The sequence below is a fragment of the Pelophylax lessonae genome (assembly GCF_965119305.1).
Source record: "Pelophylax lessonae genome assembly, chromosome: 5".
Classification (NCBI taxonomy): domain Eukaryota; kingdom Metazoa; phylum Chordata; class Amphibia; order Anura; family Ranidae; genus Pelophylax; species Pelophylax lessonae.
Genome location: NC_138772.1, coordinates 505,794,108 through 505,820,561, shown reverse-complemented (window position 1 = coordinate 505,820,561; position 26,454 = coordinate 505,794,108). Strand labels below are relative to the sequence as shown.

General features: G+C 43.1%; 1 protein-coding gene across 1 annotated transcript in view; it reads left to right on the top strand.

The window, feature by feature from the left end:
* EIF3H (eukaryotic translation initiation factor 3 subunit H) overlaps positions 1-26,454 on the top strand; it is a 275,031-nt gene that overhangs the window by 172,372 nt on the left and 76,205 nt on the right. The gene's annotated exons all lie outside the window — the stretch shown is intronic.

Here is a 26,454-nt window from a genome sequence, read left to right as displayed (position 1 = left end):
ATTTGATATGCGTCTTCAGCATGCAGCAGCAGTGGTCCCTGACCCTCAGAGCCGTCCAGCAGCGTGGGATCCAGTACAAAGGCTAAAAGAGACCCAGAAGGATAGTTGCATTCAACACAGTCCTGCTACAGTATCCTAGAAGTACAAGTACAATACAGTGGTATACAGTCCTGTTCCCAATACTGTACCTGTACAGAGTACTGTAATCTCACCAGCTTCCAGACAGTTCCAATAAATGTGAAGTGGTGTGCATGCGCTCTAGAAGTGAACAAGAAGAACAAAAAAGTGTAGCCGCCAGCCAACTACCAATGTATTCTAATACTGTAAAATGGGTACTATAGTGCGTTAAAACACTCACTGTCTAGGCTTGTCGGTTTGATATGCTTCTTCAGCATGCAGCAGCAGTGGTCCCTGACCCTCAGAGCCGTCCAGCAGCGTGGGATCCAGTACAAGGGCTAAAAGAGACCCAGAAGGATAGTTACATTCAACATAGCTAGAAGTACAATACAGTGGTCCTGCTCCCAATACAGAGTAATGTTATCTCACCAGATTCCAGACAGTTCCACCAGCTTCTGCCTGTGCAGTGGGATGCTTCTGGGCAGTGTGGGGCAATCAGTACATGTAGTACATGCAGCGTGCGTTGTGGCCAGCACTAAGATGGATGCTATCCAGCACAGGAGCAAGAAGAAGCTGGAAGAAGCCGGCAGTGACGTTACGCGGGCGCCGCCGCCGTTCGTAAGTAGGAGTTGTTCGTCACGCCCCCGTTCGTAAGTAGGAGTTGCTCGTCACACGGCCCCCGTTCGTACGTCGGAGTCGTTGGCAACTCGGATGTTCATAAGTCGGGGACTGCCTGTACAGTGCTTTTGACAGCCGAATTTTCGGACAAAAAAATCGGATCGGATATCGGCGCCGATATGGCCATTTTAGATGGATCGGGGGATCGGTAACAATGACCGATCCACTGGCCGATCCGGTTTTTGCTTGGTAACGGCTCAGCCATCCCTTACTAGGTGCAGTAGTAGTATGGGATGGGAGCCGCTACTTCCTGTATAGGTCCGGCTCACAGGCGGAGTGATATCAGATGCACTCTGCCTGTGAATGGAGGAGCCGTACACATGAAGCAGCGACTTTGCTCTGTACTGCAGCCGCTTGCTTTGTGTGTAGCTCTGGATTGGTTCCGGTATCGGTGATTTCACAATGCCAGGTATCGGTATCTGGTCCAAAAAAGGCAGGGCAGTGCAAAGCATTCTCTGAATGGCACCCTTGCTGAGCAGCTGACGACCTGTGTTCACAGGGAATCAGGCTTGCCACCCACCCACCTCGGGAGCTGGAAAACAAGTGGAGATCACTGGAGTAGGGATGTCTACTTCAGAGAATTCCAGCTTTCCAGGGGTATATCAGCCGGGTATGGTATATGTATACCTAATTACACTGGTCCAGTCTGGACCAATGTAACTATGCAAAAAAAATATACAATGCCTTGAATTCTTCTTTAAACTGGTAATCTGGCCAGTAACACACCTTCTGTATTAGAGTGCCCCAACTTTGGACAAGCAGCATTGTTAATATTGGGGAGGGAGTGTTAGATTGACCAACCGATTTAGATACACTAACAAGTTGAAGCCAAACGCCTGATCACACTTAATAAGCAGTTACAGCAAACTGTTCTTTTCATTTGGGATGAAGGTTTTACATCCATAAATAAAAGTTGATCATTGTAAGCACCCCTGCTAGCTTTGACTGGTTTGTCTCATCTCTGTAATTCATGGGTGTCCAACCTTTTGGCTTCTCTGGGCCACATTGAGTGTAGAGAAATTTTCTCGGGCCGCATATAAAATATATACTACAGTTAAGGTATATAAGTAATAAAATGCCACAGCGCCCTTCCCTCCCTGCCTCACCAGTGCGTGCCCATCCAATGCAGCCTGATCAATACCCATCCAATGCAGCCCCACCAGTGTATGCCCATCCAATGCAGCCTCACCAGTGCCCATCCAATGCAGCCTCACCAGTGCCCATCCAATGCAGCCTCACCAGTGCCCATCCAATGCAGCCTCACCAGTGCCCATCCAATGCAGCCTCACCAGTGCCCATCCAATGCAGCCTCACCAGTGCCCATCCAATGCAGCCTCACCAGTGCATGCCATCCAATGCAGCCTCACCAGTGCATGCCTATCCAATGCAGCCTCACCAGTGCATGCCTATCCAATGCAGCCTCACCAGTGCATGCCCATCCAATGCTGCCTGATCAGTGCCCATCCAATATAGCCTCACCAGTGCGTGCCCATCCAATGCAGTCTGCAATAAAGAGAGAGGAGAGCCGCTGGATTACACAGAGCAGGGATCTCTCGCTTATCCGGTGACCGCTGTCATACAAAGTCCTGCCTCCTGGACCGGCTTCTATGATAGCCGTCACCAATGTGCTGTCTATTATTGACAGAGGCTCCGAGGCAGCCTCTGCCTACAGTTAGTTGGAAAACAAAACACAGAGCGCTAAGAAGACCTCCAGCATATGAAGGGTGGATAAACAAAACTAATAAGCAGCTGAATCCAGGGAAGGGAGGGGGGAGGGGGGGAGAGGGGAAGGAAGGAAAAAAGAAAAAAAGAAAAAATAAGAAATAAAAAAGGAAAAAATAAACACAGGCAATAAAAGGGGGTGTAGCTGCAAATGGACATAAGCATAAAATGGTACCATACAATAGGGGACAATGGGATACCATAAATAGGTTGATGATCCTAAAAGGGATAGAGTCTGTAGGCACTGAGCTGCTTTTCCACAGATGAGGAGGAAGAATCTGTATAGACAAAAAGAAGAGGGTAGAAGCGCTCTAAGTGCAGACAATTTATTGCAGATAACAAGGCAGGTAATATACACTCACTAGACATGAAGACTGAAAAGCTGTATGTGTCAAAGCAATCCTGCAGCCATCCTCCACTCTCACCCACAGGGATGGTGGGATCTGTCCAATGTGTTACGGCATGCACGACGCGTTTTTGAGCATGCGCGGGGTCCTCTAGCACCTGATGAAAGAGCGCGCCGGGTGCAGAGGACCCCGCGCATGCTCAGAAACGCGTCGTGCATGCCGTAACACATTGGACAGATCCCACCATCCCTGTGGGTGAGAGTGCCTCCATCCATCACTCGCAACACGGAGCCGCAGATCCGAAGCCGCTTGACCGCTCACCGCTGATGTTGTGGGAGACAGCCGGCTTTTTTCCCTCCCACCGCCAGTGACAGTACTGCATACGGCTTCCTGTGACCAGAGGACACCCTCCAGAGGATGGCTGCAGGATTGCTTTGACACATACAGCTTTTCAGTCTTCATGTCTAGTGAGTGTATATTACCTGCCTTGTTATCTGCAATAAATTGTCTGCACTTAGAGCGCTTCTCCCCTCTTCTTCTTACAGTTAGTTGAAAGCCGCTGTGGCCGTTCCCCCGACTCGACTTCCTTCCTCCCCAGCAAAAAAAAAATAATTGTCGGGGCAGTGGGCCGCATTGCCTGTGGTTCTGGGCCGCATGTTGGACATGCCTGCTGTAATTGATGAATCTGGAAGAGAGTTTGTTCTTTTGAAAAACAGGCTTGCTGGCCAGATCACCAGGTGAAAATGGTAGAAAGAAAGCTTGAGAGAAAACCATTATAGCCATTACATCTAAGAATTGGTAAGCTGCAATATGTTTGCTTTAGAGCTGAAACTAACTTTTATTTTCATTGATTAGTGGAGTTAAAAAAAAGCCAAATTATTCACTATCTATATGCAGTTGTACATAAAAATAACCGACTATATAGTTAGGGAGCAAAATCTCTAATCCACTCTGAGAATAACAGACAGAAGAGATATACTGTATATATTACATTCTTTCATTGAGTGTACAAAGCTTTTTCGTATAAATATTCTCGTCTGAAAATCGATACCTGTATGGCTAGCTTTAAGGCTTGGTTCACACCTATGCAGTTTGCCTTTCATCCATTTCTGCGCTACTTTTTACTGTGCGTTTTGTGTTTTTGCACACATAATTTCACTGCAAATTGCATTTTTTTAAGCTTTTTTTTTATGCTTTTCTTTGGGCAATTTTTTGTTGGGCAGATCAAAAAACGCAAATCGCGGCAAAAATGCACTACATGCTTTTATGCAGCTACTCAATTGAAGTCTATTGAATCGGAAAATTAGTTTTGCGTTGAAAAAGGGTCCTTGACCCTTTCCAAATACGCTGCGGCTGAAAAAATATATAGATGCGAACGTGTCCCATAGAAAACCATGTTCAATGAACTGTAGTGTGTTTCTTTCAGCAAATAGCACCCCAAAAAAAAAAACGCATAGGTGTGAACTTGGCCTAAGACGTTTAGTAGCAACAGCTTGCTTTATGTATCAACTGTCAAACTAATTTTAGTTTTTAGTTTTAGTTTTTCTCATTTAACCCCTTTATTAGTACTATAAGGGGTTCATAAGGGGTTCATTTATACTGTGAAAACAGTGAAAGTAATATATATATATGTATGTATGTGTATATATATATATATATATATATATATATATATATATATATATATATTTATATATATTAATATTACACCCAAATAGCAAGCTATAAAGTATATAGTATAGAGTGCCCTTAAAGCAAGGTTAAAAAAAAAAAAAAAAAAAAACCTTCTGCCTTTAGAACCACTAACTTTCTGCTCAGGACTACATGTCCCATGAAGCATTGCTCCTCACACATTCACAAGTTCTCGGGCACATTGTGACAATGACAATGACAAAGTGTTGGGTCCTTCACTACCTGAAGTTCCACCAGTAGTGTTTAGGGGTGTTGAACCTTTACGTCTCCAGATTGCTCCAAACGTTCTGGATAAACCGGAGCATCTACCCTTTTTTCACGCTCTAACCGGCTATTATCCTTGTAGAAGGTGTTCAGTTTGTAAGATAAATTCCCTTATTGGTAGAAAATTTGGGGAGGTCATATCTACGGCTACTTCTAAGATTCACCCCATTAGACCCTTCATTGGCTGTTCCTCCACCAATGTGGTTTATCTCCTACAATGTCCCTGTGGCCTACAGTACATTGGCCGCACCAAGAGGACATTGACGGTGAGGGTGAGGGAGCACATAAAAAATATTAGAAAAGGTTTCCCCAACCACAGCGTTTCGAGGCATTATGCCAACTGCCATGACAAAAATCCTGTGGGTACTAAGATTTGGGGGATTGACAGGTTCACCCCCCATTGGAGAGGGAGCCATGTTCACCGAGAAATTTCCCGACTGGAGACTCGGTGGATTTTTAACATGAGGACTTACACTCCATGGGGGTTGAACGTTGAGTGGGATGTGAATTGCTACATTAATAATAGCTAAATACCTGAACACCACCTTTGAGGATGTTATAGTGCTGTACTTTTTATTTTCCTTATATGTTCGTATTTTACAATTCATGTGTCACACTTTTTTTTTTTTTTTTTTTTTTTTTTATATGCATATGACATTTTCAATATTTGTAGGACATGGGTGGATGATGTATATACCGTATGTCCGTCTATGGTTGCATCTATACCCTTTTTATTTGAGATCCTTTGTAATTTATATGTGTCATTTATTTGACTCTGTGAGGGTTAATTTTATACTATATTAGTATATTTATTTATTGCTTATTTAGCACCTCTATTTTTATTTATATATGGGCTATTGATGTGACCCTAAGACGGTTATTCTTATGCCCAGTAATGCTGTACTGATGTTATGTTTATTATGTGTTTTCCACCTGATCTCCGCTTTTTGTAGTGACAGTTTTTCTTTTTTCATTTCTTTTTTCTGTCAATATCGGACTTCTGGAGTACTGGCTTACCACATTTGTTTTGTCGGTCTACGAGCGGTTAAGCATGATCATTCTTTGGCTTTTAAGATTAATCACCGCCCCTCTATAGTATATCCGGTTTTGGTACAGGACCCGATGGAACGCACTGACGGATTGTTCCGCGTGCGTCACTTCCGGTTCCGGTTGTTGATCAGGTGGAACGCACTGGCGGTTGACTTCCGCATATGTCACTTCCGTTTTTAGTACTTCTTATGCGTGCTGCCGTACAAGTCCGGTCCGCCTCTGATGATGTCATTATTTTGACGACACGCGTCAGGCGACCTGGAGTACGAGCAGCACGCCATCCTACCGCGGTTTTTATATTTGATATGCCTATTTATATCTACCACTGTGTGAGTATAATCTTGTATCCTAATAAATCAATGTTTGTACAGTCTACACTATGTCCTGCCTTCTTTCATTGAGGTGAACTGGAGTAGATGAGACCCCATGCTTGTTCTGGTGATATTTATTTTGAGCCTATATATCGCACTTATCCATGATCTGCTGATGTTTCTGACATCTTGGAATTGATGAGTATTGATGAGACCACACTGTTGGTACTGTCCATTGATGGCCCGACCTGAGTCTATTTCATCGCTCATAACCATATAACATCTGGTAAGCGTTTGGTATTATCACACTTTTGGGTGTTGGCTCCTTTTTCATCCACACGATTGGAAGCTGGAAACTGGTCTCTACTATTTCTCCATCCTTTTGGACTGTTGGGACTTCTTTGTGGACACTTCACATTGATTATATTATTTGTGCTTGGCGCTACTACACCTTTTTCACATGCTCACTTGGTTTGTAATCTACCATTTAGTTGGCTGCCTCTATGCACTTGTTTTATTGATCTTTATTGTATTGTACTGTTATTTTGTAGTCCGAGCGCAGATTTTTTTCGTTTTTTATACATTGTGCTGTGCTGTATGTGTGCTGACTGTATTTCCTGATATGTAAACAAATAATGCATTCTGTATGCAGGGCAACTAATCAAAACTAATTTTTTTTTCTCTCAATAAAAATAACAAACATGTTCTACTTACCTGCTCTGTGCAGTGGATTTGCGCAGAGCAGCCGCCCGATCTTCCTTTTCTAGGGTCCCTCTTCTGTGCTCCTTGCCCCTCCCTCCTGGTGATTGCCCCCACAGCAAGCAGCTTGCTATGGGGGCACCCGAGCCAAGTCACAGCTCCCTGTGCCCATTTAGACACACAGCTGTGGACCGGCCCCAACCCCTCTCTCTCCCCTGATAGGATGCCTGACTTTGACAGCAACGGGAGCCAATGGCTGGCACCGTTGTTGTGTCTCAGCCAAGGAGGGAGAGCCTCGGGAACATCCCTGGATAGAGATGGGCTCAGGTAAGTATTAGGGGGGTTAGGGGGGCTGCTGCACACAGGTTTTTTATCTTAATGCAAAGAATGCATTAGGATTAAAAACCTTCTGACTTAACAACTCTAACTATTTTCCTAATCGATTAGTTTTTTCAAGCCCAAGTTTGCTTTTGTATTTAATACTGTTTTTTTTTTTTAAATACAAATTTATAATGACAATTATCAATAGGCTTTCTAAAACAATATGAATGAATGGACAGCACAGCAGTTCTCTCCTTTACAGCTTACCCCTTCTGAATAAAGCTTTATCCGTCCAATTAGAGATGAACCTTGAGTCTAATTTGTGAAAGAGCTCCACCTGCTGGTTTAATAAAAAAAAATAAAAAAAAAAAATATATATATATATATATATATATATATATATATATATATATATATATATATATATATATATATATATATATATATATATATATATATATATATATATATTGTATTTACTGTATTTAAAATAGTAACTTTTTTGTCCTGACCATGATAATACAGAAAATATATACAGAAAATCAATTTTTATGTTCCATTTTAACTGCAGCCAAAGGCTAAAACATTTGTCAGATTTTTTTTTTTTTTTTTTTGTTACGGTCTTTGTGCCCATTGGGGAGAGTCCACTTCACGTTCTCCCTCATAGGAAGTTGGTGAAAATTTCCCCAAAAAAGGAATAGAGTATAAACTTAGAGGTGCACCTGAATGAAAATCTCAGTATCGAAAATTCAGAATGCACCAAAAACGCACCTGTCCATTGAAATGCATTGAAAACGCTGTAAGAATGCACCAAAAATGCACCGGTGTTGTGTTTTTAAAGCATTTTTGAGTCCAATGACCTATGAAAAACACAGCAGAAGTACGCCATAAGCTAACACAGGAATCTGTGTGCAAAAAAGAGTGACCTGAGGCCTAGAATGGAGAGGGAGGTGGGAGACGGAGGCTGTTGGGGAGGCAAGTATACTGCTACTACTTCTCTTGCAGGGGAGTGCCAATTTGATTTTGTTGGAGTCCCTTTTAAAAAATCTTTTCCTTTGCTTAAGCGTATGTGTTTATTTCCGCTTTAGAAGGAAAGGCTTTCTCTCTCGCCACCATCTTCCCGCAGTGATTGGCAGTGAGTTGCAATCTGTAGCGAGTCTGACAAATCTTCATTTCTTTGCCTGAGACCGGAGCAGTGTGTGTGTCACAGATAGACGGGGCTCAAACTAATTACCCAGAAGAATACAGCTCCTTCTTGATCACTCCATTCCAGAGCAGGGCATACTCCTTTTTGTCTCTTTATAAAAATCATTCCAATGGCGCGGTATGCGAACCACAAAAAAAGGAAAAAAATCCCACTAGGCAATGCTTTGCAAATGAGAAGAGCTGTCCTTTGTTACCACTTAATCATCTGCAAGCGCCTGTGTCTAAGGAAATAAAGCGACTGGCAAGATAACATCACAGTGTGTTTATAGAAGTGCCTGACATGAGGGACATATATGAGCAAGTCTTCACTTAGTGAGCATAAAAAGCCTGCCACCCCAGCCGTCATACACACGGAGAGCCACGAGATCTGTGGCTGCCTGCCAGGGAGGTCTCTGTTTTTCATGTGGGTTTTCTCAGGAATAATCAGCACATGCTTGTTCATATTGCATAGGGTGTGTGCCTTTGCGGAGACCACAGGCGAAAGGTAAATAGATGGGCTTCTTTAAAGGGAACCTGTCACCAAACAAATAAAACCTGGTTTAACTGCGTGGTAGGAGGTACCCAGGAGATATTTGTAGCTGACCCCTTCATCTCATAATTAACACTTTACATTGAAACACTTTAGAGAAAGGCCGAGGGCTTGTGACTTCATTCTCCTCCCCTTACCCACCCCTCTCTCCCACCCCCCCCCCCATCACACCTGTTGCTTTTTTGAAATGTAATGTTTGATAGTTGCAACGTATAGTCAAACGATTTCTGGTTTCATGCTTTATGGGTATTGCGGCGTTATGCATGATGTGATGGCACAGGGTATCCTTACTCCGCACAACGCATCAGGCATCATACCGTAGAATGAATGTATTTATTTGTATGATCGGAAATGTATTGTAATGTAGTGTATTTATGAGCTGCGTCGCAGTACAGGGGAGAATGTACCCCGACAAAGTATTGTTTGTTGTATATTCTTATGCAAATAAAGTATACATTTTCAACCTATGTGAAAGGGGCCCAAGTCAGGTTTCCTCCCACACTACAAAAATATGCTGGTAGGTTATTTGGCTTCTGTCTGAATTGGCCTTAGTATGTATATGTATAAATGTGAGCTAGAGATCTTAGCTTGTAAGCTCCTTAAAGTGATTTGTGAAGTCTCAATTTTTTTAATTAAAGATAACAAACATGTTATACTTGCCTCCTCTATGCAGTTGGTTTCGCACAGAGCAGCCCAGGTCATCCTCTTCTCGGATCTCTTTGGCTCTCCTGTCCCCTCCCTCTTGTCGGGTGCCCCCACAGCAAGCATCTTACTATATGGGGTACCCAAGCCGAGTCACAGCTCTGTGTGTCCATTCAGACACAGAGCTGCGCCCGCCCCTGCCCCTTTCTATTCTCATTGGCTTACTGAATTTGAATGACAGCAGCAGGAGCCAATGACACCACACTGCTTTTCCCAGCCAATGAGGAGGGGAGCTCCTCCAGACAGCTGAGACATTCCTAGAATATCGCTGGAGCTAGAGGGACCTCAGGTAAGTACTAGGTGGTGGTGGGGGGGGGGGGGGTTTGAGGAGGGCTGCTGCACCCAGAAGGCTTTTTATCTTAGAGGAAGTAAAGCCTGTAAAAATAAAATTATTTTTGGTTACCTGCAAAGTAAATGCATAATGGGCTAGTATGCAACGCATACTAGCCCATTGTCACCCTTACCTGCAAACTCTGCGTCGTCCCCGCTTGAGGCCGCATCCATCTTTGCCCATCTTCCTTCCTGGTCTGCGGACTCCGGCTGTGCTACTGGCCGGAGCCGCGTGACGTCATGCGTAGGAGCTGCCGGTCACTGCACAGGGCTCTGAAGAAATGACACAGGCGGCCGTTCCTTCAGAGTGCTGCGCCGATGATGTCATCGGCTGTTTTCAATGTAAAAATCTCCTAAACAGTGCAAGTTTAGGAGATATTTACAGTACCTATAGGTAAGCCTTGTTATAGGCTTACCTCTTGGTGCGAACACCAAAGGAGGGTATGCAACTTTCTGCCTTTACAACCCCTTTAAGGGCAGGGAATTATGTGATTGTACAATATGAAAACACTACGAAAATTGTTGGCTCTATATTAATACCTGTAATAAGACAATTACTCGATTGAGCATTTATCTCATAAGTCTGAGTAGATTTAACATATTGTGCTCTGAATTCTGCAAACTTGCCCGAGCTCTGACTTGGAGATCAGATATGCATCCTGCTATGGAGCCTTCAGGGACAGAACTGAGTGAAGCCGACACAGTTAAAGAGCAGCTAAACCCATCAACGGTTTCCTAAAAATTCAAGGCATGATGTGAATAATTGATAATTGTCACAGTTGCGTGTGCTCTCAACTAAACTGACAAGCTATTAAGTGGCGGGTATCATAGCTGATTATATGTCCAGCACCATGGCACCTGCAGGTCAGACAGAGGCTAAGATGGCAGATCAGATTCCTTGCTTTAACTGGCATCTTACCGTGCTTGCCCTCATCCAGCTATGTCAGCTTATACTGTTTTGTGTGAAGGGTGCACTTCCAAGGGTACTCGCTTTAGAACAGATATTGTAGTTATAAATAAAACCTTGTGGGCATAGTCAGCTTATTGCTTGTGTTCTGCGCTAGCCATAGATGGCTCAAATGTCCGCTGATGCTGAATTGACACGATTTTGAGTCATGGGTGGCCCTGCAATCACCACCTGGCTCGTCAAAAGGCAATTTAAAAATCAACTGAGCCAGGTGGAATATTATCAGGTAAACAGTGACTGCATCCTATCAGAGCAGTCACTGTTTGTGTATTCAGTCAGCTTTGGGTGCCTCGGTTGCTTGAATACAATAGCTGGTAGTGGGGATTCCTCTATCCATGCTGTAAGCATCAATGGGGAATTACTTTACTCTCATTTTACCCATGGGCTAGCAAACCATCAATGGCTGGCTTAAAGATGGGAAGGCCGGTGGGAAAAAAATGGAAAAGTTGGGAAAAACGTATTTTTCCATTTTTTTCTGAAGCAATTTTTTTTTCTTTCTGAAAATAGTGTGGAATATGTTTTCTTACAATGATAAATATTATATCTATGACATGGTATTCAAACTATGGAACATGAGGACCTTAAGACAAGTAAATCTTGGAATACAGTTAAAGTAACACTACTTGTCAATGCAGTTCTCAAGCAAGAGAAATATGCATTTCTGCAACTAGGGGGAACTGCAGGGGAAAGGATCCAGTTTAGTTTGCTTGTGGGCTCCATCTTGTACCTTCTACAGTTGGGTGATTGTTGGGATACATTTGTTTGTCTTCTCAGGCCTTAAATCTCAGGCCTTAAATGACAAGAGGGTCAATTTGTTTGACAAATTTGTTTATCTTAATACAATTCAAATGATTCCTATTCCTTTTCTTCACCATCATGGCATTATGTTCCCTATAGTCTGCTCAGTAAATTTTGGTAAAATGGTGATACCAACATCTAGAGTTTGGGAACATTTCCACTGTGCAGTTTCTGCTGAGAGCAAAGCTGCAATTTGAAAATATTCTTTTCCAAATGCTACAAGGATAACAAAACACATCCTGGCATGCCAGATGTGCCTTAAAGACAAGTAAGTACATTATGAAATGAAATGATGAGGACCAGAATGAGAGTGCGCGTAACATTCCAGAAACGCTCTTTCTGCTACTTCAGGATCATCACAAAGTGTTTCTTCAGCAGCAGCATCTTCCTGTAATGAAGTGTGAGAAACCACGGCCTCCCAAAAAACTAACAATACAGTCCTTGTTCCATTTGTAACAGAAAAATACAACTCTTAAAAGGAAGTTTAATTTATTTACTTTCTGAAGCATAATACTTTTTAAATGCACTGCATTTTATATTCTTAGAGGCGGTTCACACTGATCCGAATCAGTCGCCCCTGACTTTGGGCGACTTTGAAGTCGCCCGTGCAGCGCAACTTCATTGCGGCTTGCAAACGACTTCTCATAGAAGTCAATGCAATTCGCTCCGATTTCGCCAGAAAATAGTGCAGGAACCTTCTTCTAACTCGGAGCGACTTGAGTCGCTCTGATTAGAACAGTTCCATTGCACAGCATTGGGAGCTACTTGTCGCCTGACAAGTCGGAGTAGTGTGAATCGGCTCTTATATCAAAATGACTTTAAAAATAACTTCACACAAAATTTTTTTTTTTTTTGTTTTTTTTTTTAATTTTCCCAAAAATGACCATTATATTCAGGAAAAAAATAAACGGGGGAAAAAACTTTTTTTTCTGTTGGATTCAACATTTCTGGAAATGTTACAACTCAAGGCTGGCTTTAGATTTTCCAGCAGAGATCTCCCTGCTGTAATTTCTGACTCAATTTGCAACCTCCAACTGGTAGAGTGGGAACCCCTCATCATTTCTACGGCAGGTCTACAGGCTCAAGAAATTGAGCAGCAAGCAGTTCAGAAATATTTGTAGTGGGCTGAAAAAAAATGCAGATCCTTTGTCATATTTGTTTTGATGCTGGTAGTGTGTAAAACGATAGACTTCAATACAAATGAGTTTATATTGAGCTGATCCGTTCTGTAACCCCCCCCCCCCCCCCTTCTTGTCCAATTTCCATGGTGGTGTGTGGGGCCTAGCTAAGAGTCTGGAGTCTGACGGCTAAGCTGGAGGAAATGCTGGTACTTGTAGTTAAGTGGAGTTAGGTTGAAGTATCTAATCTCCAAAACAATCAAAATCCTACAGCTCAGGTGCCTGCGCTGCATTGGTAACCTAATCATTCTTCTGTCACCAAATTCCAGGATATCCTGCCCAGTCTCCCCTCTTGCACAAATAACTGGTCATTAATGTTGTGGTTAATTTAGAAGTCTAAGTAGATTTGCTTAACTTACCCATACATATGTAGAAGCCTGTTTTTACTTCTATTTGTCAGTTGCTATGATACCCCGCAATTTGTTACCAGAGCTGTGCAGATGCAGGAACTTGAGAATTTCATCCAAACCTGTCATATAACTGGGGCACAAAACAAGGGAAGCTTTGTATCATTATTTTTTTATCAAAAAATTTGACATACTGAAATTTATATTATACTCTTAAATTTCCTTTTAACCGCTTCCTGACCAGGCCATTTTTTGGGATACGACACTGCGTTGCTTTAACTGACAATTGGGCAGACATGCGATGCTGTACCCACCTCTGCGGTTGTTATCTTTTGCTCTATAAACAAAAAAGACCCAAAATGTTGGGGAAAAAAAAACCCAACCCAATATTTGCTATAGGTACTCAGTTTTTTTTTTTTGTGCTTAGTCAGGAGTAAGGACCTCGTTCCTTCCTGGGATCTCTAGTCCAGGCTGGATAATCTAGATCCAGTGGTCACCCTGTCTGGCCAGCGAGCGCATGCAGACCTCAGCTCCGCGCTAGGTTGGCCGTGACATAGCCCCACCTGACAGGGGGGGGGGGGGATGCTTGCCTGCGAGTTAAAAACCTTGCGAGGTCGCATATGACCGGGTCTCGGCCCAAATCTCAGAATCCCTCCTGGCTGACAGGGCCCCCCCATTTCGATGGTGAGGAGGTTCTGTCTGGAGCGGTGCCGGCCTGGTTCCTGGTATGGGGAGCAACTAACCCCCCCCGGAGTATTTTGGGGTGGACGTGGACCTCTCCTTGGGATAGTCGGACCCCCGGGTTCTCCTCCTTCCCATCGGGCATCCCCCCCTTATCTGTCCCCCCCATTTATGCTGGGGCTGTGTGGGTGGTCTGGTCCACCTCCTGGTGATGAACCACTGGCGACCGGACAATCGACTGTTGCGGGGGGGGGGGGGGTTTCCTGCTTAGGCCTGACCTTGAGGCTTAGGGATCTCTCCTGAGTCCCTGGGAGCCCCGTGGTGCAGCCATTTTGCAGTAACCTGTGTGCTCTAAGCACGGTTTCACATAACTATAACTGGATATATATAGTATCTACTTGATAGATCATTTTATCAGGAGTTTAGACAGCGCAGCACTATTCACTATTTTCCAATTTGTTACAACATTGTTGTGATTAAGTGCCTGCAGCTCCCTTTCGCTCCACTAACGGGCACAGTAATTATATATATATATATATATATATATATATATATATATATATATACATACATCAGATCTAACAAAAAAGATAAAAAATTGAAATAGTCATGAAACAAAGAACCAGAAGGAACTGGAGCCAAATAAGACCAGACTGGGAGCGGTGAATTAGATGTGTTCATTGCGTCAAATATGGTTTAGTCCTAACCGAAAATGTTTTCCTACTATAATATTTTGGAACCTAGTCAAGACTAGCAATTGCCTAATAGGTCCATATTCTGTTGCATTTTCTAAAACTATTTACCCAGTGCTGCTTTAAAGGTTTTTAAATTTAATTCTTGGTATTGCTGATGAAACATTATTACTTTTTTTTTTTCCTTCACAATTTCACTGCTTAAAAAGCTGCAAATCCAACCGTCTGAGGTCATCCTTATCGTCTAGAGATTGGTCAAGTTCCTTCCATATTTTATTTTTTTAAATTTTTTTTTTTTCCCTTCTGCATCGAAGTGGTGTGGAGAATCCCGATTTCCCTTTGTTTTCACTGAATCTGCGCAGATGTATCTTAATGCCTGAAGCAGATGTGCCTCTTATCATTAAAAATGGATTAACCTCGCTGCTGATAACTTTGCGTGGGATTGTTTCAGTCTCCTAAGTGTCTGTAAGCATTTCCTCCAGCAAAGCAGGCGAGGAAGAAGAAAAACAGGGAAAAAATCGGCCAAGAGTTTTCTTAGAGGAGTTTTTTTTTTTTTTTTAATTCGACGCTCCTGAAAATGTCGACATGAGCGGGAGACATGTGGAGCAGGTTTTGGAGATAACGGAGACATCTTGAGCTACTTATGAAAATGAGCGTTCTTGTTCGACAAGGTTTCTAATTAAAGTGTCAGCTCATAGTTTAAGGGATGATTGCCCTCTTTACAAACGGGAGCATTGCTGTATTGCATAACAATTGTCAATTTGCTCCCAGCTACCCAGTTCTGAAAACTGGCTCCAAACAATTTAAGTACCGTATATATTCGAGTATATGCCGACCCGAGTATAAGCTTAGGCCCCTAATTTTACCACATAAAAATTGGAAAAAAGATTGACTCGAGTATAAGCCTAGAGTGAGAATGCAGGGCTGTGGGCATGGTACAGGACAATGCTGTGGGCATGGTACAGGACAATGCTGTGGGCATGATACAGGACAATGCGGGGCTGCGGGCATGATACAGGACAATGCGGGGCTGCGGGCATGGTACAGGACAATGCAGGGCTGCGGGCATTGTACAAGACAATGCGGGGCTGCGGGCATGGTACACGACAATGCTCCGGGCATGGTACTGGACAATGCGGGGCTGCGGGCATGGTACTGGACAATGCGGGGCTGCGGGCATGGTACAGGTGTACCATGCCCGCAGCACTGCATCCCTTGTAGTATGCCCGCATAATGGCAGGTAGTGCAGCTGTGTTTCATTTACCTGTTCTAGAAGCGCTTTAAATTAAAAAATGGAGCCGCCGGTGCCGACGCGTCATTACGCATGCGCCGCCGCTGCTCGGGAAAGCTTGTATACGCTCGGCTATTCCCGGGAATAGCCGAATGTGTACGGCCTGTCCCGAGCGGCGGCGGTGCATGTGCGGTGACACATTGGCGCTGGCCGGCGCCATTTTTAAATGTAAAGCACGTCGGGCCGGCTTTTTTTTTTTTTTTTTTTTTTGACTCGAGTATAAGCCGAGGGACATTTTCAGCACAAAAAAAAATGTGCTGAAAAACTCAGCTTATACTTGAGTATATACGGTAGTTGCTTTTAACAGTCATGAACCACCTTGGAATCTGACTGCCACCTTATTGAGAAAGTCCTCCCTCCGTATTTCACATTGGTACTTTTTATCCCAAATTCAGGGTTTTTTTTTTTTTTTAAAAGCACCTGGCTGTTTTTTTTTTTTTGTTTTTTAACTCCCCCCCCCCCCCCCCCCAATGTATTTTCAGGCCAGTCCTGAGTCCTTTCTCTTCTGGCGGTAAACGGGCCTTGAATGCTGCAGAGACCAGTGGCGCCTAAAGTGATACTCAACAGAGAAGTGGTAATTGCCATAATGCGTTCACAGAAATCGTATATATCATGCCACTGTGTTTTTTAATCCACTAGGTACCCTATTTCTGCAGTGCTGTTGTGTGGTCACATGACATTTCCCTGTTCTTTGGCATCTGCTGGGATAGATCTTTGGGAGGGGCTTTTATCGCTCTGCTGATGTATGCTCTGTACAGCGTGAGTCTGTGTCTGCACAGTCCTGATTGGTGATGTGCCAGTCATATGACTAAAAAAAAAAAAAAAAGCTTCAGGAAACATAAAATTAGATTATAAATCTCAAAAATCTTTATTGAACATCGATGTGGTTGCAGGCGGAGTTCAAGATGACTGACACGAGCTATCATTTTGTTCAGGTGGCATCTGTATCCAAGCCTTTTTTTTTTCTACTTTACAGATATTAGGGATAATAGAGATATATTTAATACTGATTTAGATTAAAACTAAGCTTTGAAATCTGTTACTTCTATAATTTTTTTCACATCTATAATTTTTTTCACACAAATAGAGCTTTCTTTTCATTCGATTTAATCACTGCTGGGGTTTTTTTTTTTTTCTATATAACAAAAAATCCAGAAAGAGATTTTTAAATGTATTAGATTTAGGCCAACTTGTAGTCTGCTCCATTTCTTTGGTAAAAACCAAAATCGGTGTATATTATTTAGTCTGTGTGAAAGTTGTAGAGTCTACACACTTAAACCAATCCTGATGTAATTCCTATCTCATTTCTTGAGGCTCTAAAATGCCAGGATAGTACAAATAGTGTTCAAATGATCCCTTTTTTGGAAAGTAGACAGTCCAAAGTATTTAGTAAGAGGCATGACAAGTTTTTTTTTTTTTTTTTTTTTTTCCAAGTTGTAATTTTGTATCACAATTATTAGGAAAATTAAGAAATAATTTTTTTTTTTTTTCACGATTTTGTTTTTTTAACTCCTGTCAACAGTGCAGTTAAGCATCATCCTATGACTGGTGTGGCGATATTCAGGAATACGAACTGGTGAGAGTATGTAAAAAAAATTGGCCCAGGTACCATGTAATCACAGGTGAATGGATTCCATTCATGACCGTTCGATGTCATGTGATCGCCCAGCGTTCAAGTGGTATCTGGGTCTCATAGATTGCGCCGCTATATGTTCAGGAGGTATGCATGAGCAGGGCGAAGTACAGGCACATCGCTGTGCCAGCTCAAAATGCTGGTCAGCAGTAAAATAACTTTTCGCCAGTCTAGTCTGCATGTGGTTAAAAAGGTGTTTGCCTGCATATGGTGTAAATAATACCCATGAAATATAGATGCTATTTATATTAAGCAAATACCATTGACATATGTAGTTAAACTGCACTGTATAGAGTATTTTTATTTTACATTAAAGGACACAGAATGAAGGATTCATTTACAGTTCTTTTTTTTAACCACTTTAGCCCCGGAGGATTTGGCTGCTCCAATGACCAGGCCCTATTTTACGATTCGGCACGGCGTGACTTTAACGGACAATTGCACGGTCGTGCGACGCTGTACCCAAATGAAATTGATGTCCTTTTTTTCCCACAAACAGAGCTTTCTTTTGGTGGTATTTGATCACCTGTGCGATTTTTATTTTTTGCGCTATAAACAAAAAGTGTAAATTTTGAAAAAATAACTATTTTTCACATTTTTATATGAAATTCTCCAAAAAAAATGTCAAAATCAAAATTTAACATTTTAGGCCAATTTGTTTTCTGCTACATATTTTTGGTAAAAAAAAAAATCGCGATAAGCGTATTTTGATTGGTTTGCGCAAAAGTTATTGCGTTTACTAACTACGGAAAAGATTTGTCATTTTAATGGTTTGTTTTTTTTTACTAGTAATGGCGGCAATCTGCAATTTTTTTTTTTTTTTTGCGGGACTGCGACATTGGGGCGGACAGATCAAACCCCTAACTGTCATTTTTTACACTTTTGTGGGTACCAGTGACATTACTACAGTAATCAGTTCTATAAATATGAACTGTTACTGTAAAAATGACACTGGCAGGGAAGGGGTTAACTTTACTGGTGATCAAGGGGTTAAGTGTGTCCCTAGGGGCGTGATTCTAACTGTCGGGCATGGCTTGTTAGATCGAAACATGCAATCCTATAGCAAGATAGCATAGCCTCTGTGATAATCTAAGGGAGAATGACAGACGGCTGTGTTTACATCAGCCGTCTGTCTTTCTCCCTCTGCTGTGGGAGATCGCGAGTGGCACCGCCGGTCACACGCGCTGGCTCCCCAGGGAACGAGCGGGGGCGGGAGCGTGCTGCCGACGGCAGTTGCTCGCCCCCCACAGGCGCCTGAGCAAGCGACGTAGCGGTACGTCACTTTGCCCAGCAGCGGCAGGGTGCCGCAGTATATGTACGGTGGGCGGGGCGCAAGTGGTTAAAAATAGTGATCATATGAAGCCATTTATTATCACATTAGCTCCTTTTTAAATCAAGATGATAGAAATCGCCCAAATAGCCCTGATCAAAAGCTTCCATAGTCTGGAATGTTTCTACCGTCGTACATGGAAAACTTACATTGCGTGGTGTGAGCCTCTTGAGGTTCATCCTCGCTCCTTCTAGGTGGCTCGGATCTTGACCTCCTTCAACGGGGGTTTAACAGAAATCGGCTTTGCGTACCATCATGGGCCAGGTGTCTGTTTTGGCAGTCTTCATCCAACGACCCTTGGCCACACACTCCCTGGTGTGTACCTTTCTTCAGGGGGTCCGACATTTGGTTCCTCCAGTGCGGTCTCCGTTACCACCCTGGGACCCCAATTTGATGCTTTCGGTCCTCCAGAAGCCTCCCTTTGAGAATCTTCGGGCGATTCCTTTGCTTGCGCCGTCTCAGAAGGTGGCTTTTTTTGGTTGCCATCATCTCTGCGCACAGGGTGTCTGAACTGGCGGCGTTATCCTGTCCTTTCACCTTATAAGGAGATAAGGTGGTTCTTTGCCCCTGTCCGACGTTCCTCCCAAATGTTGACTCTGATTTTCATTTGAATGAAAACATTGTGTTGCCTTCCCTGTGTCCCAGGCTAAAACATCTGAAGGAAATTGCCTTGCATGCCTTGAATGGGGTCCGGGCAATTAGGGTGTACCCGGCAGCTACAGAGTCTTTTAGGAAGTCAGACTCACTATTTGTGCTCACGGATGGGCCTCGGAAAGGGTTGGCCGCTTCCTCTTCGACCATTTCCAGATGGATCAGACAGACTGTTATTCAGGCCTATTCCATCACGGGTCAGCTTCCTCCTTTCCCTGTCAAGGCACACTCTACTCGGGCACTTTGTGCCTCCTGGGCCTTCCGTCATCAGGCGTCGGTGACGCAGGTTTGCAAGGTGGCCACCTGGTTGTCTGTGCACACTTTCACAAAGTTCTGTAAAGTGGATGTGTTGACATCTGTGGATGCTGCTTTATGGCCGCAAGGTTTTGCAGGCTGCTATTTGGAGGACGTAATCCTCTGAGTGTGTATTCTTTTTCTCAGGTGGGCTCCAGTTGTTTTGGTTGAGCTCCTGTTGCCTGGTTGGCTACTGTTTAGCCTTGGGAATTTTTTATTGCTGTTCCCACCCCTCATGTTTAACACTGCTTTGGGACGTCCCAATGGTTATGAAGATTAGGAGCTGTGTCCAAAGAACGAAAGAGAAAATGGGGTTTTCGACTTACCATAAAATCCATTTCGCTCATATTCATTGACGGACACAGCACCTACCCCTCTGTGGAGTTGTAATTATTCTGATATTGCTTGTAACAAAACTGAGTAATTATAGCAGGGAGAGGAAGTATACCCTCTGGGACTGCTCATAGGCAGCGCCAGATTATTTTTCTGCCTAGTGCCCTACTCCTGTAGGGGGCAGTATAAGCCAATGGTTAGGAAGATCAGGAGCATTGTCCATCAATGAACATCAGAGAAATGGATTTTAAGGTAAGTCAAAAATCCCATTTTTTTTTTTTTTTTTGCATTGGTGCACCAAAAGCTTCTCTCCGGCAACTCGACCAGGCAGCTTATTTTTGTTTTCCGGTATCGTATTGTGCTCCAGATTACCAAATTGCCATGGCACTTCTCCTCCAGTTGGATCGACACTAAATCATGTGTTATATCCAAAATTAAATTGATTGGGCTTCCCCTTAAATCTTTTGCTTTGACAATGTCCGCGAAAATATGTTTGCCGTTGTCCACAGTTCAGATTACTTTAGCTTTGGATGTAAAGTCAGTCTTTTTGATCATTGCAGCAAACTCATGTGGAAAACACTTCATTTTCTTTGTGAAAGCGGAGATCAATCTGTTGCAAACCCCAGCAATTATTAGCTGCCAGCTTATTAAAAAGTAGCTTAGTACTTGGTCTTAGGTGACACTGTGCCAGGCTTGTATTTTTTATGCCTGTGTCTCCATTGCTGTTCTTGGAATTTAAAAATGCTGCCACTTTGCCCATTTATATTAGTAGGCAAAAGTGACAGTCTCTCTTTGTAGCCCACCTTCAGCCCATTTATATTAGTCGTCGTAGTACGCTCTCTATACCTCCTTCCTCTGTTGTAGCCGTCACCCTCCTTGATGCAGTGCTCAGACCCTAAATGGCCTATCGCCACTCCAGAACCCTGTCATATGGCACAGGGGTGACTTCTTCAACCCTGTGTAAGCTTGAGCATGGAGCGCACACCCAGCATTTTGCGAGAATGGAGCACAGGGCAACACAGTAAGGGTTCAGTGACACTTGCTTTAAAATGTGGTATTGGACACTACTTTTTTAAAGCACTCATGCTAATCAAAGTACCTGTTGCTAAATAAAATGTTTACCTTAGAATCCTGTTCACGTGTTTTTTTTTTTTTTTTCTTTGCTTCAAAAATGATACCCCATGTCGCTTTCTTGGTGCTTTGAAGCATCTCCAAAGCCTCCATAGAAGTTTTTGACAGTGATTGCTAACAGCGCCAGAAGCTTTTGATAGGCTTTTATGAAGCGTTATCTTTACTTTATTTTGGAGGTATTGCAGGTATGAGATGCCAGGATGGGAAACCAACAAACGAACTGTAAAGACATCATTAGCAGTCACTTCTGGTCCTTGCCTATATATATATATATATATATATATAATATATGGGGAGTGTCTGGTGCAGATGTCACATCGAGTGTTCAGCAAGAAGGTGAGTGGGGGCTGGAGCTGAGCAGCTAGCAGAGGGCATGTCCAGCGTGGAGACTGGAGAGAGGACAGAGTGGTGGAGGATCAGCAGAGCTGGGGCAACAGAGCATGAGAAACTAGCAGATGTCACATGTGGTGAGCAGCATGGGAGCAACATAGCGGGAAGTGAGCGGGGACCAGGGAGTGGAGGATCAGCAGAGTAGGAGGTTACTACTGAGTGGCAGATCAGCAAAGCTGCTTTTACTACCAAGTGGGGCATCAGCAGAGCTGGGGATCTGCTAAATGAGGGAACTAATGAGCTGGGTATCTGCTAAGTGGAGGTTTTACTGGACCCCTTTAACAAATAGAAAATCAACACACACAGGGAATTTGCCAAGCTTCATTAAAGCTCCAAAAAAGCATTGCAGAAGCATAGCAATCACATCAGAAAAGCATGTTGAAGTGGTAAGCACTTTAATGGTTGTTGAAGCAAGTGTAAAGGATCCCTAAAGGTGAGTATAGGGGTGGGCTAGTATGAGATCCTGAATGGCAAAATGGCCAGGAAGAGAGGACAGGCAGGCGAATGAAAAGTCTGCCTCCTTTGTGTTTCATTGAAGGAAGCTATAGTGTTTAATTTGTTCATGTGCAAGGGGAACAAAATATTCTGCTCGGAGGTGGAAGATAAACAGGCATTGGTCACATTTATAAATTAATATTTCAATAAGGTGAACAAGTTCAACAAAGTGACTTTTGATACGAGGAGGAAAAAAGTGTGTGTGTGAAGTCTTTGGACAGTGGTATTTCTTTAAACTGAAAGGAAGGAAAATTAGGTAACTGAATTGGCTGTTGATAATTGAACCGTTATTGGTTCTAGCGTGTAGCGGCGGTATCTTCGTTCTCCGCTCGAGTTGAACTAGGCACATAGTTGGAACAAATTATGTTTCACTTATGCGAATGGACATCTTGATGATACGGATCTGAGATACTGCATTCGTGCCTCTGGCCACTGAAAAACTAAAACGTGTGGGAAGATTGAGGATAAACAAAAGCAGATGCCCAGTTGACTTCTGCCAGACAAAAACTTCCCTGTCTTTACCATGAAATGAGACTCCTTTCCCTAATATCTTACAATATCTCCATACATCTGTATCAAAATCAGAAGAGGTTTTCTTTTCTCCCCCCCCCCCCCTCCTTTCCATTTCACTTGCTTTGGTTTCCTGCTCCACTGCTGCGATCTGTTCATAGTAGACGAAGCGGCTCATTCGCAACGTAGATGAACTTTCGATTGCAGCTTAAAGACCCTGCTGGTTATTGCTTGCATAGCATGTTTAAAAAGTGCAGAATTACTGTGGTTAGGCATGCACATTTCCTATTGTTGCAAATTTCATGATGTTGGAGGTATTTCTGCTCAAAGCTCAAAAAAAAAACCCTACAAAATAAAAGCATAATGTGCCAATATGCATCGCATACTAGCACGTTATGAAATACTTACCTTAGAACGGAACCCTCTCAGCAGCACCCAGTCACCGCTGAGAAGGCTTACCTCTTCTCCTTTGCTTTCTTCCGGGATCACGGGCTCCGGCACTGTGAGTAACATGCGCATGGAAGCCCTTCAGTTCAGGTAAGAAGCTCTGAAGTTCCGGCACGGTATGCCGTCAGCTGCTGCATGCAGGGTGAATATCTCCTAAACCGTGCAGGTTTAGGAGATATTCATTTTACCTACACAAAAATAAAAATAAAGCTGGATCTACAATTTTCTGTAAGCCCAAAATACCTACCGTATTTTCCGGCGTATAAGACTGGGCGTGTAAGACGACCCCCCCCCTAATTTTCAAGTTAAAACATAGGTTTTGGGCTATACTCGCCGTATAAGACTACCCCCCTTCCGAAGCAAGGCAACACCATTGAAAAACATCAGATTTCTCATAGATCTCCAAGGTACCCTAGTACTGTAATACATGTAATCTCTCATAATATCTCCAAGGTACCCTAAGTATTACCAGTAGATGTAATCTCAAGACGCTGGCTGTGCGGGAATCCTGTACCGGTAAACTGTATGTACCATAGCTTTGGCTACATACAGTGTACCGCGCTGAGCCAATCACAGTGGGCGATGTATTCTATTATTGAATGCAAAGCCTGCTCGGATTGGCAGTCAGAGAGGCGGGCTGATGTTACTCTGCCAATCCGAGCAGGCTTTGCATTCAATAATAGAATACATCGCTCTACCTGATTGGCTCAGCGCGGTACACTGTATGTAGCCGAAGCTACGGTACATACGGATTACCGGTACAGGATTCCCACACAGCCAGCGTCTTGAGAGATTACATCTACTGGTAATACTTAGGCTACCTTGGAGATATTATACTCGGCGTATAAGTCGACCCCCCATTTTTGGGGTATTTTTTTGAGGTTCAAAAGTAGTCTTATACGCCAAAAAAATATAGTAAATCCTTGATCATGTGACATGCTGGATCTTGAGTCTTCTATTATCCCTGTGGGACAGGAGGGTCCTTCCACTACTGCAAAGTGAAGAAATGTCACCAACAAACCAAGGATTCCTCAAAATGGGTCCAAGATTTTTTTTCTTGGTCACATGGTAAACATAAGGCAATGTTTAGGAGTCATGCAAGGCCCCTTCGTGGCTCAGAAATGTTCCCTTATGTTTAACATTTGACCATGAAAATAAAGCTTTGGACCCATTTTTAGTAATCCTTGATGCCCTGGTGACATTTCTTCACTTGGATTGTCTACGGTTCCCAGCCTGTGGTCCTTACAGCACCCAGCAAATGCTGAATTGCAATTTTCAGGAACATGTGCATGGGGAATATTGCGTTTGGACGTCCGCTGCATAGGGAACATGGACACTTCATATTAGCTGTTTAGTGTCACGGGCAAGATGACATCACAAAGAGGTGACCATTTGCTGGATTCAGAGGAGGAGACACAGCTAGGCACGTGACTTGCTTATTTCCTGGTTCAGCCATCTAGCCGCCTAGTTTAGCAATGTTTCCTGTATTACCTCTGCCTCCATCCTCATTGTTCAGTGAATTGTCATTCTCATCTGTGTTCACTTTAAGCACTCGCTGCATTGAAGAATATCTAATTAGGTCTCTTAACCTAGTTGATGTCATTGTTTTATAAAATCCCAGGATTCTAGTATAACCATTTTCTTGGTTAATGCTGCAGTGAAGGGCAGAACAGTGAATAATTGTCTGTGCATTGAACAAGATGGCGGCTCCCCTATGTGCACAGGGTTATAGATATATTTCAGTAGCAGCAAATGTAATTTGTGCAGCTCTCTCGTATGCAGCTTTCAATATGAAAAAAAACATCAAGCAATGTTTTCCTTTTCCTTCCCTCTTAACCATCTTCACTGTTTCTGATTTCTTTTTCATCACTTTTGAAAATATTAGCCTGCAAGGCCTTATTCTGAGATTCACAAGCCGCTGTACACAATAGATTATACTTTCATTATAGACTTATTCCCAATAGAGTATTGAATTCTTCATTGATTCTCTACTCTGCTGTAAATGAAAGCAAGCCAGGGGAGGTGATTCAGTCTCGGGGAGAAGACATTCTGAGATAAGCACCCAGTTGATACTAGAAATGAGTTGATCATCTTTCTTTGGTGGCACCCTAGGGCGAAATGGGTATAAAGCGTCTTTCTAGACAAAACACAAAATGCATTAATGTTTTGAAATTGCAGTTTACTTGTCTGTGTAGTCCATAGCAGGCAAATTGTCTTTCATTCTAAACTTGCATTGAAGATAGAAACTGCTTGATTGCAGTGGCTATGACAAGAAATTTCCATGTCAGCCGTTTTGTTGTCCTCCTGGGCTTGTGTTTTTTTTTTTTATTTGTTATGGTGATAATTTTTAAACCTTTTATAAATAGAGGTGCACTCACTGAATGAATGGAAATTTTGGTGCCGAAACCGAAAATTCAGGATGCACTTGGCTGAAACCGAAACCAACAGTTTAAAAAATGTGTGTTTGTGTATGTACATATATTTATAATTTTATTCTACTCAACCTTTTTAATATCATGAATTAAAATTATTAATTTGTCAGCCATTATCGGCACCCGTATCGCAAAAAAAAAAAAATGCATCCCCCTAAATTCTATGCATGTCTTTACACTGGTCTATTGTGCTTCCATTGTGATGTTAAAAATCTTGCTTGCTGTATTTTTGGTCAGTTAAAAAAAACGCACTTCCCCGTTAAACTTGAAAGTGCAGGTTATGTTTTTGATGCAGCTTTTGGGTTGCAAATGGGCTGAATTTACCTAACTGGGAGACAAACAGCCAGAAAAACCAGACAAAGCTTGTTTGACTGTACTTCTCCTGTGGATCAGAACGATCAGGGAAGTATGGTGGCTTTCAAAAGACTTAGACGTACATTTCAAGGATCAGTACATTCAGGGGTATGTGAGATGATTACAGCCACACACACCTACACAGGTTGAACTGGATGGACAATTGTCTTTATTCAACCTCACCTACTATGTAACTATGTAGAAACGATGCAGTTCGTTCTGCACTCCTGTGACCTGTTTTCAGCAGACAGCGTGCTAAAATCTGCTGATGTCACAGAGCCGGTCCAGGCAAGATTGCGAGCATATGGCCGTAGACTGGCACCCAGCTCAGCCTCTCAGCGAGCCACTGAGAGCCTGAACTGTCCGCTCCTGCCCCCTCCACAGCCCAGTGCTCCACTGAGCGAGGGGCGGGGGGTCAGAGCAGAGAAACGATGACTGACTGACTGGTAGCCCTGAGAACCGAGTGATCGACTGTGTTTGATCGCTTGGTTCTCAGTCTTGGAGCCGGCAGGGGGACCGATGCTGCATCCAC